Consider the following 16,209-nt stretch of genomic DNA (forward strand, 5'->3'; position numbering starts at 1 on the left):
CTAAGCTTGCTAAAAAGGGAACTAACAATAGGTCCTCCGGCCAGGGGTGATAGGCATGACCTCACCTTATCGATATATAAGGACCAATGCTATAACTCTTGGAAATAAGTCCCAACCATCATATCTGGCCGAGATTCAGATCTGATTGGTGTCAGGATAACTCAGACTCGGGATGCCTAAGAAGAAGGTGCAACACAAATTGCCGAGATGACATTGTAAGATTCTCGGGAATTGAACTATGGAAGCGAGTTCCGAAACAAGAGTTCGTCATTAAATCAAGGAGAGAATGAGGAGGTGGCTGGTGAACTCAGCGACAACTCAATGAGATTTCCAAAAGATGGATTTCCACAATTATGTGAACAAGGAGATAACATTAGTCAGATCAATGACTTAATGATGTATGCTGGAGGGAACCATACACAATTAAACATTGGTTGAAAGGTGCACCCAAAATATGGGTTGGGTTGCACGACCAACGTCGGAATGGCGATTGGGAAACCAACACACCAAATTGGAATCATTGTCCAATAACTCTGAAGCAACAGGGTTGCTAGAGATATTAAATTTGCACAACGGAGTTCACTCAACAAGGGGACCAGGTAAAGAATGGTGATGGCGAGAAGCATCACTGTATCACGAATTCTTAAGAGGTGGTGAAATTCTCACAACATTGATGACCTAATAGATGGTAATGTTCCAAGGTAAAGAAAACCAATTGCTGGATAGCAAGGAACTGAAGTTATAACACCAAACACGAACAAGCTTGTGTTAGTGGGAAGGCAATGAAGTGGTCGATGATAATAAAATTCATCAAGGGCAAGGATGGTATTTCTCATCATGAATTCAATTGATATCTTGGAAGGGGTCAAAATGTTGATGATGATCACGACACATTTGTCGAGAGGTTTCAAGAAGATGTAACCGATCGGCGATGACATCAAGTTAACGGAATGATGAAGCGAGAAGTTATTGAATCCATAGGTACGACACAAACTTGAAATCAAGCTTGTCATTCAAGGACAATTGTTATGACGAGGAAGATCGACGTAAGATTAGCTCACCTCGAAATTTTTGCGCTAGGAAGAAGGACCAGGTAGCACAGTTAAAATCAGCATGACAAGGATATAGCCAAGCAGGCTAGGAATGACGTGATCAAGTTCAAACTCGTAAGTCATGAAGGTTATCGTGATTTGTTTAATCGCGGTGGAGACTTCAGTCAGTTATCGGTGTCTTTGAGGGTTTAATTACTCAGAGCCCGTGAAAAATTGGAACCAGTGGGATGAAGAGCTCATAAGAAGCTATGCAGTTCCATGATAATCTCGAGATACCAGGGGGGTAATACTCGACGACAGATCAAAGTAGAGGTTGGACTAGGGTAATGCTCTACAGAAGACAAGTGCTTAAACTTGCACGAGAAATGGTATTTAAAGGAGAACATGGTCGGAATCCACGATCATAAAGGATCGTACCACGGATACAAGATGAACTTATAACAAGGGAGTAATTAATTTTTACGAGCAGCTTCCATGATAAGTTATACATCGTGTCCATGGGCATGAACGCAAGGTTCAAGGTCGACTCCCACTTCTTTAATGTATAACCTTCCATTCACTTCTCGCTTTGATAAAGGTATTAGTGTTGAAAGTTTTACCTGGTGAAATACAAGATGAGTATGACTCGTGAAAACTTCTGAGTTCACACATATAAAGGAAGGCATAGGTTCAACCCGTCAGGGTATCATGGAAACATATACCACAAGCTTTAATAGTAAATAACACAAGCTTGATAGTAGAGCATGGTTGACAAAAACAGAGGATACTATTTACCTAAGGCATTATGTATCAGGGAAAGAACTTCTCGAGGTTTTTGTATACGAAGGACGCTGTTGGATGATATTTCAACAAATGATCCGACGGACCATAGTGGAGCTGATGTGAGCATCGGCACACAACCAGAGGAAGAAACAATGCGAAGGCATTGGATTATAGAAGCAAATAACTAATTCAAAGTTTAATTGCCAAGGAATTATGATTTCCAAATCAAGGGATCAGAAGCAAATGCTCTGATTTAGGATGGATAAGCTGAGCTGGATTAGGGGTACAATCGATGGGAATTTGATTGGTCGAGATCCAACTCATGTTTAAAATGACATCTGTGCCGAAAGGATGGATCCTAGGATCTGATTGAGGATTGTGAGCATTCATAACATATTGAATCAATGGACGCAAAATGATAGTGACAAAAGATGCCACTAAGATTACCAAACTTATGGCATTAACTAGAATGCAAGCAAGCAAGAATTTCAAGAGCAACAAGCTACTCAGGGTTTTCGGAAGGTCGAATGGCACTTCGAAGACTTTTGTGAAACACCTGAACAACTGGGGATGAGCGGATACTCGATAAGTGCGAGGAATTACCCATAGGGGGTATTCATTAGGCAAGAACTTCAGGGCAGTAGGCTCAAAGGATTCTCAGAACAACGAAGAGCGGTTCAGGGCATCTTGTAATAACAAGATCAATGGGACTGAATGTAGGCAAGTGTGTTCAGTTATCCATACAGATAATAGTGGTAGGGATTTGCAAAAGCGGTCGGCACAAGCGTCTCAGGAAAACAACGAATAGCATCTTCGGAACCTTCTGGTGCAGTCGGCGATCATCTGGACCGAAGGGGCTCTCCGGGAGAAATTATTTACGAGAACCTAATGTTAGAGTTTAGAAAATTCATTTAACCCGAATAGAAGAGAGATCAGAGTCCCAGAGTATAGATCGAGGAATAAAAGATCCTAATAACACCTGATGGCGACATGGGCCCAGGGGCCGCACAACCAAGTTAGTAAAACAATTTTCATCGACTAGACTCAACTTCGGCCAAGGACTGTGGAAGGGCGATTCCTACAGGCAGTCGGCTCTGATACCAACTTGTGACGCCCCCAATTCAATCGTACACTAATCATACACGCAAACGTGTATGATCAAGATCAGGGACTCACGGAAAGATATCACAACACAACTCTACAAATAAAATAAGTCATACAAGCATCATATTACAAGCCAGGGGCCTCGAAGACTCGAATACAAGAGCTTGATCATAGACGAGTCAGCGGAAGCAACAATATCTGAGTACAGACATAAGTTAAACAAGTTTGCCATAAGAAGGCTAGCACAAACTGGGATACAGATCGAAAGAGCCGCAGGCCTCCTGCCTGGGATCCTCCTAAACTACTCTTGGTCGTCGTCAGCAGGCTGCATGTAGTAGTAGGCACCTCCCGAGTAGTAGTAGTAGTAGTCGTCGACGGTGGCGTCTGGCTCCTGGGCTCCAACATCTGGTTGCGACAACCAGGTAGAAGGGATAGGGGGAAAAGAAGGAGAAAGCAACCGTGAGTACTCATCCAAAGTACTCGCAAGCAAGGAACTACACTACATATGCATGGAAATATGTGTAAAGGGGCCATATCGGTGGACTGAACTGCATAATGCCAGAATAAGAGGGGATAGCTAATCCTGTCGAAGACTACGCTTCTGGCAGCCTCTGTCTTGCAGCATGTAGAAGAGAGTAGACTGAAGTCCTCCAAGTAGCACCGCATAGCATAAACCTAACCGATGATCCTCCCCTTGTCGCCCTGTGAGAGAGCGATCACCGGTTGTATCTGGCACTTGGAAGGGTGTGTTTTATTAAGTATCCGGTTCTAGTTGTCATAAGGTCAAGGTACAACTCCGGGTCGTCCTTTTACCGAGGGACACGGCTATTTGAATATATCAACTTCCCTGCAGGGGTGCACCACATTTCCCAACACGCTTGATCCCCTTTGTCCGGACACACTTTTCTGGGTCATGCCCGGCCTCGGAAGATCAACACATCGCAGCCCTACCTAGGCACAACAGAGAGGTCAGCACGCCGGTCTAAATCCTATGGCGCAGGGGTCTGGGCCCATTGCACACTTGCACGTTGCATACGCAGCCGGTGAGCAGACCTAGCCTCCCTTATACAAGAGTAGGTGTTCCAGTCCAACCCGGCGCGCGCCGCTCAGTTGCTGACGTCATGAAGGCTTCAGCTGATACCACAACGTCGAGTGCCCATAACTGTCCCCGCGTAGATGGTTAGTGCGTATAGGCCATTAGCCAGACTCAGATCAAATACCAAGATCTTGTTAAGCGTGTTATTTTGAAATAACCACGGACGCCGACCAGGGCCAGGGCCACCTCTCTCCTAGGTGGTCTCAACCTGCCCTGTCGCTCCGCCTCAAGGTAACAGTCGGGGGCCGTCGGGAACTCAGGCCCACCACTACCTGGATGGAGCCACCTGCCCCTTCAGCCCCCATCTCCAAACAGTATCACCGGTAATGTAATAGTGTAAAATATGTAGTATATGCCTGTGATCACCTCCCGAAGTGATCACGGCCCAGTAGTATAGCATTGCAGACGGACAAGAATGTAGGGCCATTGATGATAAACTAGCGTCCTATACTAAGCATTAGGATTGCAGGTAAAGGTAACAACAGTAGTAGCAAGGACAGGCTATGCATCAGGGTAGGATTAACGGAAAGCAGTAACATGCTACACTACTCTAATGCATGCAGTAGAGAGAAGAGTAGGCGATATCTAGTGATCAAGGGGGGGCTTGCCTGGTTGCTCTGGCAAGAGAGAGGGGTCGTCAACACTGAAGTCGTACTGGGTAGCAGCGGCGTCGGTCTCGGTGTCTAGCGAGAGAAGAGGGGGAGGAAACAATAAATATTAAGCAAACAAATGCATAGCGATGCATGACTATGACAAGTAGCGGTGCTAGGGGTGCCCTAACGTGATAAGAGGTGGTACCGGTGAAGGGGGGAAACATCCGGGAAAATGTCCCCGGTGTTTCGCGTTTTCGGACAGATGAACTGGAGGGGGAAAGTTGCGTGTTCGCTATGCTAGGGATGTGTGGCGGATGAACGGGCTGCGTATCCGGGTTCGTCTTGTCGTTCTGAGCAACTTTCATGTACAAAGTTTTTTCATCCGAGCTACGGTTTATTTTATATTAATTTTAAAAGATTTAAAAATGATTTTCTAATTTCTAGATTTAATTTAATTCGAAATTAAATTTGTATTTAGATGCTATGGGTACACTTAGTGTGTCTATGGGGCTGACAGGTGGGGCCCTGGTCAAATGTCCAGTCAGCGTTTGACTGGACGGTTGACTGGTCAAAAGGGCCCATGGGACCCGCATGTCATTGATACATGTTTTACTAAACAACTTTTGATTAACTAATCTGGTTGATTAGGTTATTAAGCAGGTTATTTAAGTTAACTAATTAACTTAGTAACTAATTAATTAACAATTATTATTTAATTAATCCTTTTTTCGTTTTTTTGGGTGTGGGCCCCATCTGTCATAGGCACAGGGGGCCAATGGGTGTGGGCGTAGCGGGTAGGGGCGCCAGCCAGCCAGGGCGCTCGCCCAGGCCATCCACGGTGCAGTGGGGCGCCGGTGGTCACCGCAGCAATCTGCAGCAGCCGCAGGGGAAGGGGAGCAGCAGCATGGCAGCGCCGGCATGGGGCAGCGGCGATGCTGGGCAGCAGCGGTGAAGGTGGTGGCGAGGTCGGACGGGCGCGGCCCCGGCGGAGCGACGCGGCAGGATGCGGCGGCACGGACGTTGCCACGGAGTGCAGACGCAGCGAGGCTGCGCGGGCGGCACCGGTGCGGGTCAAGTCAGCAAGGCTGACGGCGAGGCACGGGCGCCAAGGCGCGGCCCCGGGCGCGCTGGCCACGGCGGTGGCCGGGACCAGCAGGGGAAGCGAGCGGGGCACGTGCGGAAGGGGCGCGGAGTGGCCAGAGTGGCGCGGTGCGCGCGCGCCCGCGAGCGACGTGCGGCGAGGGAGAGGCGACCGCAAGGGGGGGTGGCGACCGAAGGGAGCTCACAGGGGGGTTGAGCAGTCCGGCGGGGAAGGCAGACGGGGAGGAGATGTGAGGCAGTGGCAGGGCGAAGGGGTCTGGTGGCAGCGCGGTGGAGGCCGCCGGGGCGCCGCAGGGGCGCGCCGGCCACGGGCGGCGGGTGCCAAGGCGCCGTCGGGCTCCTGGAGCCCCGATCCAGATGGGATCGGGAGAGAAGGGGGAGTGGGGAAACGTGGGGGTGGTTAGGGTTAGGACTAGGGGGGTGGGGGTTATCAAAGGCCAGGTGGGGCGGTCTGGTTGGCCTAGTGGCCACCTGGGCCGAGGCCCAGCAAGGCGGTTGCCCCCTGCATATTTTTATTTATTTAATTTTCTTGTCTATTTTAATTTGTGTATCCTTTTAGTTTTAGTTTTATAAAAAATACCTCTAGCACCAAACTTAGTATCATCAATAAAGTCTACTACCCATCCTAGCTTGGACCTGATATAAATTAGTTTAATAATTTAATAATTTAAAAAGAAATTAACTATTATTTTAGCCACTGCTTTTTTTAACTAGTTAAGGGCATGTAAACACCTTGCAAAAGGTTGGCTTCTCCACCACAATTACCTATGACCTATCTGACACATTTAGAACATTTTTGTTTTAGTGTTTGAAAACTTTTGTTGTTTGTCTATATTTTATATTTGAATTTGAATTGTTTTTGAACTAACGCGAGTTTATCAACAGTAACTGAGGTGACATGGCATCATTAACAGGGAATTACTCTACCTTAATTATCCGGCGTCACACGGAGAATGTCAAGAGAGGTTGGGGTAGACCGAATTTGACATGGAGGAGTCCATTAAGAGAGACCTGAAGGATTGGAGTATCACCAAAGAACTAGCTATGGACAGGGGTGGGTGGAACCTTGCTATCCATGTGCCAGAGCCATGAGTTGGTCGCGAGATCTTATGGGTCTCACTTCTAGCCTACCCCAACTTGTTTGAGACTAAAGGCTTTGTTGTTGTTGTCGTTGTTGTTGTTGTGAACAGTTTATGAATCCATAAAAAAAAATTCAAATCTGTGAACATTTTTTCACTTCTGCAAACTTTGTAGACTTCTTAAAATTCATGAACATTTCTCAAATTCATGAAGACCCACCATGTCATCACTCCTCCTCCCCCTCGCAAAGCCGCCTCTATATACCCACCCACATTCTCCACCTCCCAGTACTGCCCCTCACCTCACCTCCCCTCCTAGTCCAAGCATGTCGAGGAAAAACCCCAGAGTTCGAGACGCTTCGAGAGGAGGATGCCCGCTCGATCAAGATGGCCACGGGCTCCGTCTCTTCTGTGGCGTCGACATCTCCGTCCACCACCAGGCCAACTTCTCCCACTGGTCTTGTGGTGAGCACTTCCAATTTGCCACATTTTTTCTTCTCGTGTTCCATTCACCTTCGCGCATGGGTTGTTGTGTGCACTCGATTTGGTTCCTCATTTTTTTCATCCATGTAGCTAGTTTCATGGGGGGTGCGCAGGGTTCACATTCATGTTGGGTTGGTTCAAATGCAATGGCGGATCTAGACAAAATCAGCTAGGGGCGGAAGACAAAATATGAGTGTTTGGGAGTGGGGCCAATAGCTTCAAAAGTTTTCATCTAAGCCCTCACAAAAAATCCTTTAGAAGTTAGTTCTAGGGTGGGGGCACAAGCCCCCTAGAAACCTACGTAGCTCCGTTGTTGTTGAAATGTTTGCTGCATCTCCTTAGGAGGGGGCATGGATCGATGGTGTCTCTACTCTACTTGTGCCTCCTTGGTCCTCATCCAACCCCCAGCTCCTCCCCAATATTTATTATATGTTGGATGCCTTACTCTCACAGATGATGATGGTGTGGAGAGCTGACCGAGCTGACGCTGGCGCCTCCATGCGAGAGGGCGAGGAGGGCGAGACGGGAGTAGGCGAGGAGGAGGAAGAATGCTAGCATCAAGGAAAAGTTGGTGATGGTGAGCATGGACGGGAGCTCGTGTATGCGGAAGGTGGACGTGGGGCGTACGGCGACTACACCGACCTTATCTAGGAGCATGCAATCTAAAACCTCACTGCACTGATTGCTCGCACTATGCAAATATCGTGATCTCAAACTTACTGTTTTGTGAATCTGCAGGATGTTCGTATGCTCATGAAAGCGGATACGGTTGACCCGCACGTGTGAGGCGAGAGGGCCAAGCGCCAACACCTGATGTGGCGCTACATGCAAGTGAGGACTCGCCACACCCTAGCAAACCTTTGTACTAAAACGAAGGGCAATATCCTCAACTTGATATTGTTGTAGCCGGCACCTATTTGGCGCCTTAAGCCCATGTTAAAGGGTTTTTGCAAGCAGTGCAAACCCCCTTCCCTTCATTCGATCTAAGTGGGTCGTCCCATTGATCCCCTTTTTTCTTTTTCGTTCAGTTTCTTCTCTGAACCGGGGTATTGTACTATTTTATTTCTGGGTTTTTCCGTTCTCGTTTTCCTTTATTCTTTTTTTTGCATTTTCTATTCTTTTTTTAATTTATAAACTTTTTTAATAAATTGATGATTTTTTTGAAAGAGCTGATTTTTTAAAATCGACAAATATTTTTCAAATATCAACGATTTTTTTCCAAAATCGATGAATTTTTTTCAAAAAATGTAAACCTATTTCCAAAATTGATGAAATTGCTTCAAATTCAGTGAACTCTACAGATTTTTGTGAACTTTTCTGAGTTTCTGATTTTCTGTAGAAAATAAGTTTTTTATCACAAAGTCAACGGTCAATCGGTCAAAAAGTCAATTGTCAACCGGACATACCGGTGGATGGGTCAACCCGTGAGCAGCAAAACCGGTAAACCGACCCACCTTCGTCCTTTTTAGGCCGGCCCAAGAAGGGGCGCATGTGGGCGCCTGTTCCTCCAAGTGGCGCTTAAGGCGCCACGACCACTCCTATTGGGCACGTAGGTCGCCGATTATCGACCTAACGCCTACCCTGTGCACACGCTGGTATTTATATGACCCGCCCATTTTTAAATTTCATCACCACCGATTTTGTGAAGGTTCTCCCTGAACCATTTTATAATTTTCCTTTCGGTTTTTAGTTCATTTTTATTTTATTTTCTAATTCTTCTTTAGTTTATTTTTATTTTCTCTCATATTATTTTTTATTTTTTATATTTTTTTATTCAATTTGCTAACTTATCGTAAATTACTGAGCATTTTTTGAAATCCAGAACATATTTCTAAATTACGAATATTTGATAAATTCTTGAACAGTTTTACTAATTCACGAATTATTTTTTTACAAATACGCGAACAATTTTTTTAATCATTAACATTTTATAAATTCACGAATATGTGTTGAAATTGCGTACATCTTTTGGAACTCATGAACTGTTTTTTTAACCGGCGAACATTGTCCAAATTCACGAATATGTTTTGTTATTTGGGAACAATTTTTGAAATTTATAAACAATTTTTGTTTTTAACGAACACGTTTTGACTTCATGAATATGTTTTCAATGAGAAAACATTTTTAAAATATTATGAGATTTTTCTATATATTTATGAGCATTTTCGAAAAATTCGTGAGCATTTTCTGAAATTTGAATTTTTTAATAGACGAACTTTTTTTAAAATCACGAATATTTTTTAATCCGTGAGAATTTATTATTTTACAAATATTTTTCAAGTCATGAACGTTTTTTTAATTGATGATTGTTTAAAAAAATTACAACTTCAATGAAATCCTGAATTATGTTTTAAAAGAAAAAAATTTAAACAGAAAAAAATCAAGGGGCTTCCCGTGCCGCACATGCGCGGGCCCGTGAGGGGGGTTTGAAGTGGGGGGTGCGAGCTTTACTGGTTTCTTGTGCGCATGTCGCCATATAGGTGGTCCTAGGCGCCATTTATAGGCTATTTTACTAACAGGCGACAACCCCTGTATAACACTAAGTAGGAAACAGGCCGGCGCATGTAAGTTTTCTTCGTCGGATTTATAGGTTGCGCTGGTTTTGCGGGAGGTTTTTCTTTCTGTTTTTCCCAGCTTAGATTTTGTTTGGTTTTCACCTCTTTTTGTTTTTTGTTTTTCCATTTTTTTCTTTTCCGTTTTTCTTTCAAATGAGTGAACTTTTAAAAATTCATTAACTTTTTTCAAATTTATGAATTCTTTAAATTTTCGTATTTTTTCAAATTTTGGAAGCTTTTTGAATCCCTGAACTTTTCCCCATATTCGTGAAGTTTTTTCAATTTTTCCTAACCTTTTGAAATTCATGAAGTTTTCAAATTTGTGATTTACTTAAAAAATGATGAACTATTTATGGATCCATGATCTTTTTAAAAATTTGGGCACATTTTTCATTTTTGGAAACTTTGTGGACTTTTTTTAATTCATGAACTTTTCTCAAATTATACCAGGACCTCCTCCATGCAAATCCTAGCGGCGGCTATGAGAGTGACACCTGATTGAGAACCACAATGGGATAACTGCTACATGACCTATTAAATAATTCAATTATTTTTTTAATTCCATAATTTTTAGAAACATTGTCAAATGATTAGTTTGATGGCAAAAAAGGAAAATAATACAAAAATCTTCATGTACACAAATGTTAATTCTCATACATTTTCAAAATATTTACTTTAGTTAAAAACAGTACACTATATATGCCAAAAAATCTTGCATTTTTTAAAATTTCATGCATTTGAGAAATGCTATTCACGTGTGTCAGAATAGACATTCTCGTATTTTATGGTGTCTACACGTTTCCTTCAAAAATGATTGCAGAGTGAAAATAAAATGAAACATAATTGAAATAAACCAAAAAAACAAATAAAAACAATAAGAAAAGTACAACACAAAAATAAGCAGTCTATTATGGGGCGGACATAGAATTTATTTTGAGTGGGGGCACATTCTCTAGAAATTAAAATAATTTAAGCATGTTTTTTTTTTCTAAAATCACAAGTAAATCTTATTAGAATTGCATGTTGCAACAAAATAACTAATTAAGAGGTACCCTTTGCAAAAGATTATTCACAAACTTCTCTAGTGAAGACAAGCCGTAGCACATGTGTGCCACTTGTCATCACCAAATTTCCTCACCCATGCGGAAGGATGGGCAAGTTGGTACATGCTTTTTTTAGAGTGAATTGTCTTGTGAACTGTGTGTCCAAATTATATACCGTTCATCATTGTGCTCCTCGCGTTGACACCTTTAAAATTATATCTCAGTTTGATAGGTTTCAATGAACTTTTTTTTTTACATATTTTGTACTCCCTATTATAGTAAACTAGACACTGAACCTGAATTGATATCATCAAACCTCTACCATGGATCTACTTCATTAAGGGGTGTGGGATGCTCATGACCATACGTGAATGTTCATGTGCTTCTTCTCGAAGTATTGAACGATATTAAAGGAGTCATCACATGGTGGTCTGAGATGTTAGCATAATGGTGCTCCTATTTAAGGGCGAGAAGCGAGATGGAATAGGATCCAAATTTCACAAATAAATTCATTCAAGCCTAAGGCCGATCAACGGGTAGAGCTTAACCATTTGTAGATCCAAATTGGAGTACATCACATACATTAACAGACTCAACTATCAGACTCAGATGACATTACTTTTTGTGATGCTATTTTATAGCCACATACATCTTTGGATTTGGAAGCATTGGGATTTATAACCACTCAAGACTTGAAGAAACTCGTGCCGGATTGGATTGTTGACCGGCCTATTACTAAGGCCTTCCTTGGTTCATAGGTTAGCCTGTCTGTATCGGCAGTCACACTACCAGAGTCAGTTGTATATATCGACAACACCAATGGATCATCAAGACCTCCAAACTCAGCATGTTTAGTTTCAACCGTTCAGTACCAATCATTTGGAGCTCGCCGGCATCATCGACTCGACAGGCATAAAGCCACCAACTCACGCAGCAACATGTTCTGGGGTAAGGCAAGATGAGGTACCTAGAACTGAAACAACACCACATATATGTACACTCCTGAAATGAAGTTTGCCGTGGATAGGGATGCATTATTGATCAAATACTACATGATACCCCGTTTGTTGCCGCAAAAATTGATTGCAATATATTATAGTGAGAGTGGTAGTATGAAGCATAAGTATTTGAAATAATAATATCAGGCTAATGTGATGATTGTATAGTGTAACATATTTATCAAATACAAGTAGCATACTAAATATTTTCCTATGCATGATTTTGTATTGGATTGAGGTAGACATTTTTTCCATGCATGCATCAATGCATGTTGAGGTGGAATGTTTGCATTAAATATGCTAGTTGGGTGGAGCATGCAAAGAAAAAGGTACCTGCATTCAGAAACAGGGTATGTGTGATGAGGTAGCATGTGTGATGAGGTGACATATCTGGATGTTGAGATAAATAGAGATGGTGAGAATCAACTTCTTAGGTACATATATAGGACATAAGATTTCTACTCCCCGCGTACTAAATTTGTACTTGTAGTGATGGTGTATTTGTGCTTTTTGCATGCATTTTGTACTCCACATGTAGTGAACTTGTGCTTCATGATATAGTGTATATGTGCTCCTCCTATAGTGCACTCTGCGCTCCCCGCAGAGTGCACTTTTACTCCATGTACAGTGCATTGTGTGCTCTCATGTAGTGCACAACGTATTTTCGGGTGGAGCACAATTGTACTCTCCATGTAGACATGTAGTGCACCTACGCTTCACCGCATGCACACATGTGCTTCATGGACTGTACTTTTGTGCAAAGCACGTTTGTGCTTCACTACATAATACACATATGCTTCCCTTTTAGCCAGTGTTTTATTGTTGGGCTATGGTACACACCATAACCACGTGCCAAAAAAACATCCTAGATATTAAAATAAAACATAGTTATCATAAAATAAAAAATGCATTCTATGCTCCCTACGTGTGCCCCCGTGGGTGCCCCGGAAAGCCCGTCAAGTGTTACCCTATAACTAGTTACTCCTAGTTTTTAGTTGTCCTATTGGGTCTATCCCTAAGTTGAGCGTGCCCTTCTAGTGGGCCTTGGCCCATCTGCTCGCGCTTCACATGAAACCGGTCTAATGCCTGGTATGAGTTATACAAGATTTCGGGATTTTGCCGCTGAGGACGAAAGATCATGAAACTTTGGCTACTCAATCTTCACAACAAGGTTGTTTTTGCAATGAAAATCTTTATAAAGTTCAACTAACATTAGGAGGTCTTGGTGAATAATTCATAAAATGGTTGTATGCATCGCCCTGATGCATAGGCCAGGGGTCATCCTCTTTTTAAAAAAAAATCTTAAAAACTTAAAGTCAGAGAGCTAGTATCAACAACAATCAGAGAACATCCACAAACTTCTGTTAAATTTTTTTAGAACTTTAAAATTAGATTCGGAGAACCTTCCTACAAAACCCACCTTCCAGAAGCTGATCAGTATAAGAGTATGAGTCTACTGCAAGAAACTTCAAATGGACGAGTCACACTTTCTAGTGCCCAAAATCACGATTTGCGATTTCTAACTCAACCATTAGAGGTGTACGGTCTACTCATCGTGTCAATCGGGTGATAATAGCCAACAGTGAACAGACCAAGCACCGGAAGGAACACGAACCGGTCTTTTCTTGCATCCCGTGCGACCTCTCATCGAAGATCACCTCAAATTTTCACCCGCCAACCTCCGGATGCGCTACGATATTCTAGTTCTCCCGTCCTACGTGCATTCCGAAACGTGCACACTGCACAGGTTTCTGTTTCCTCATGCTAGCAGCCTACCAAGTCTCAACTCGTGTCAATTGGGTCATATCGACCAGCAACCCAAACACCACAAGCCACACCTTGTCCCTCCGGGTTTATCCGAACCTAGCTGGTGGCGTTTCTTAGTCAATCACCATACTCGCGATCGCCTCCGAGAAATCGAGAATCACCGCAGAGGGTAAGAAACTTGGATAACCAAGGGCCGGTGAGAAAGAAAGAAAGAAACACGTTTCGGATGATTGAGCAGTGGCAAAGTTCCACACTCACAAGCAAACGTTTCACGTCCACGAAGTCGCTACAATTTGGAAAGTGAATGTCTTTTCTTTCTTTTCTGAAAAAGAAAACACAGTATAATTGTTTTTTTGAATTTTCGGGGGAGGAGGGGGGGTCCCACCTGAATCGTATTCATCTGCCTATAAGGCTTTGCAGCCCGTTGCAAGATAAGTTCAAGCGAACCAGATGTGGCACAAGGGAGAAGGGATAAACAGAAAACAACTCGCGCCAACAACACACATAACGGCAGAAACAAAGAGGGAAAACACAACAAAGAGCACCATAGGAGAAATCTAACGGCATTGGCTAGCCGAACCAGACCACGACACTGCACCGTCGACGCAATCGAAAGGCTCCACGCATCCGAGACTGCACAACACCGCGACACCACCTGTGTTGCGAGGCACATTCGAAGGGCCACGCGAGGCCGAGACGACGCCACGGCACCTGTGTGCCACCAGCATAGTCGAAGGGCATCACCTAGCAAACAAAACCGCGGCACAGCATTGTCGACACAATCGAAAGGCCCCCCACAACCGAGACTGCACGACGCCGCGACACCACCTTTGTCGGGGGTACATTCGAAAGGTTATGCGAGGCCGAGACGACGCCACAACACCTATGTGCCAACGGCATAGCCGCAGGGCACTGCCAACCAAAGACGCACCAAAGGAGCACTCAGCATGACACACACCACCGTCGACCCCAGACCGGCCACACCACCATCACCGACCACCCACCTCAAACCAGCCAAACATCGTCCCAAGCCTCAGGCAAGCATTATGGAGCAACGTCTCTGAAGACAGGCGCCACCAAGGTGGTAAAAACGACGTCAAGGATGCCGTCGCCGTCCGATCTAGTAGCTGGATCTAAGGCTTTCACCCAGAGAACAAACAGAGTAGGCGGGGAACCAATGCATCACACAACTGCACCTCCAAGGAGGGATCCGACGCCGAAGGGCGTCGCTGCCGCCGGTGCCGACCCAAGCCGACACAGGGCTTTCACCCATAGCATCCTCCACGTCGCTCCTGAGACCGGAGTCACCACCGCCCGGAGGCAACCAACCTCCTGCTATGAAGGCTACCAAGCACCTGTAGAACCAACACCAGGCCGCCCAAGCAGCTACAAGGGGGTAGAACTGAGCACAACGCGCCGGGGGGGGGGGGGGGTGCCAGATCCGCAGGAGGATGCGAGCAGAGGCACCTCACGCGCCTGACCTGGATCTGGCCGGAAGAGATGAAATGGCTGGCCACCGACCAGCCTGGCCCCACGCCGCCCGAGCAGCCGCAGGAGGTGGCACGACCACCACGCCGAGGCTAGGGATGCAACCCCGACGCCCAAGCCAGCCGCTGGCCCGGATCCAGCGCGCCGGCCAGATCCGCCGGCGAGGGGAGCGCCGGTGAGCGCCATGACCAGGCGCCGGCGAGCTAGCTGCGCGCCACCTCGACGTCCCCCTGCTCCCCCAGTGCTCACCTCGCCCTCGGCATCGAGCTCGGGTGAAAAAGCCACTGAGACGACCCCGTCCACCCGGCCACCACGCGTCCGCCGCGGATCTCCCCGAGCCACCTTCGGAGGCAGGGGCCGCCGCCACCGCGGCGAGGCCAGCGACAACGGCGGAGGAGAGGAGGCGCAGGGGAGGGGGCCACCGGCGACGCGCGGAGTTCCACCGAGCTGCCCGAGCAGAACGACGCGGGGGCTGGGCCTTTCTCGTGGTGGTCTCAACCCTATTTTGAGAATTCACGATGACGCATGTCCACAGTATAATTGTGGATGCTCACAACATGCATTTACACGTGTCCTATCTCTACGCGCAGCCTGGGCGGCAAAATCCGGGTCCCTGTGCCAAACAAAAAAAGTGGGGCCTTATCTCACTGAAAAAAATGAACTGACAGGCAATTATAATGGATACGATATAATGTCTAACTTATCTAGTCTCCTGTCGTGTCCGGATGAACTGCTATACTGTGATCTTTAACCAAGAAGGCAAGAACCGATCTCTAACAAAGTAACCATTCCTGTCAATAAGTAATTAGGAATTAGGAGTAGGACAAGCCCGCAGCAGCCGGCAGGAGTAGTTAAACACTTAAACTAGGGCCTGAACCATGCAAGTATTGAATTATTATTTTTGAGAAAACTCACCATCTTTATTCATCCAAAACAAAGGTCATAGGTACAATGTTTGGGTCCCAACCAAACATGTCGACCTACACCTAGGTTACAAGCAAATTTGGCGAGATTATGAGCCTCAAAATTAAAATTCCTACACTCATGAATAAAAGAACTGGAAATAAAACAGTTACAACGACTCATTA

This window comes from Triticum aestivum, chromosome 1A (genome assembly GCF_018294505.1).
Source record: "Triticum aestivum cultivar Chinese Spring chromosome 1A, IWGSC CS RefSeq v2.1, whole genome shotgun sequence".
Classification (NCBI taxonomy): Eukaryota; Viridiplantae; Streptophyta; class Magnoliopsida; order Poales; family Poaceae; genus Triticum; species Triticum aestivum.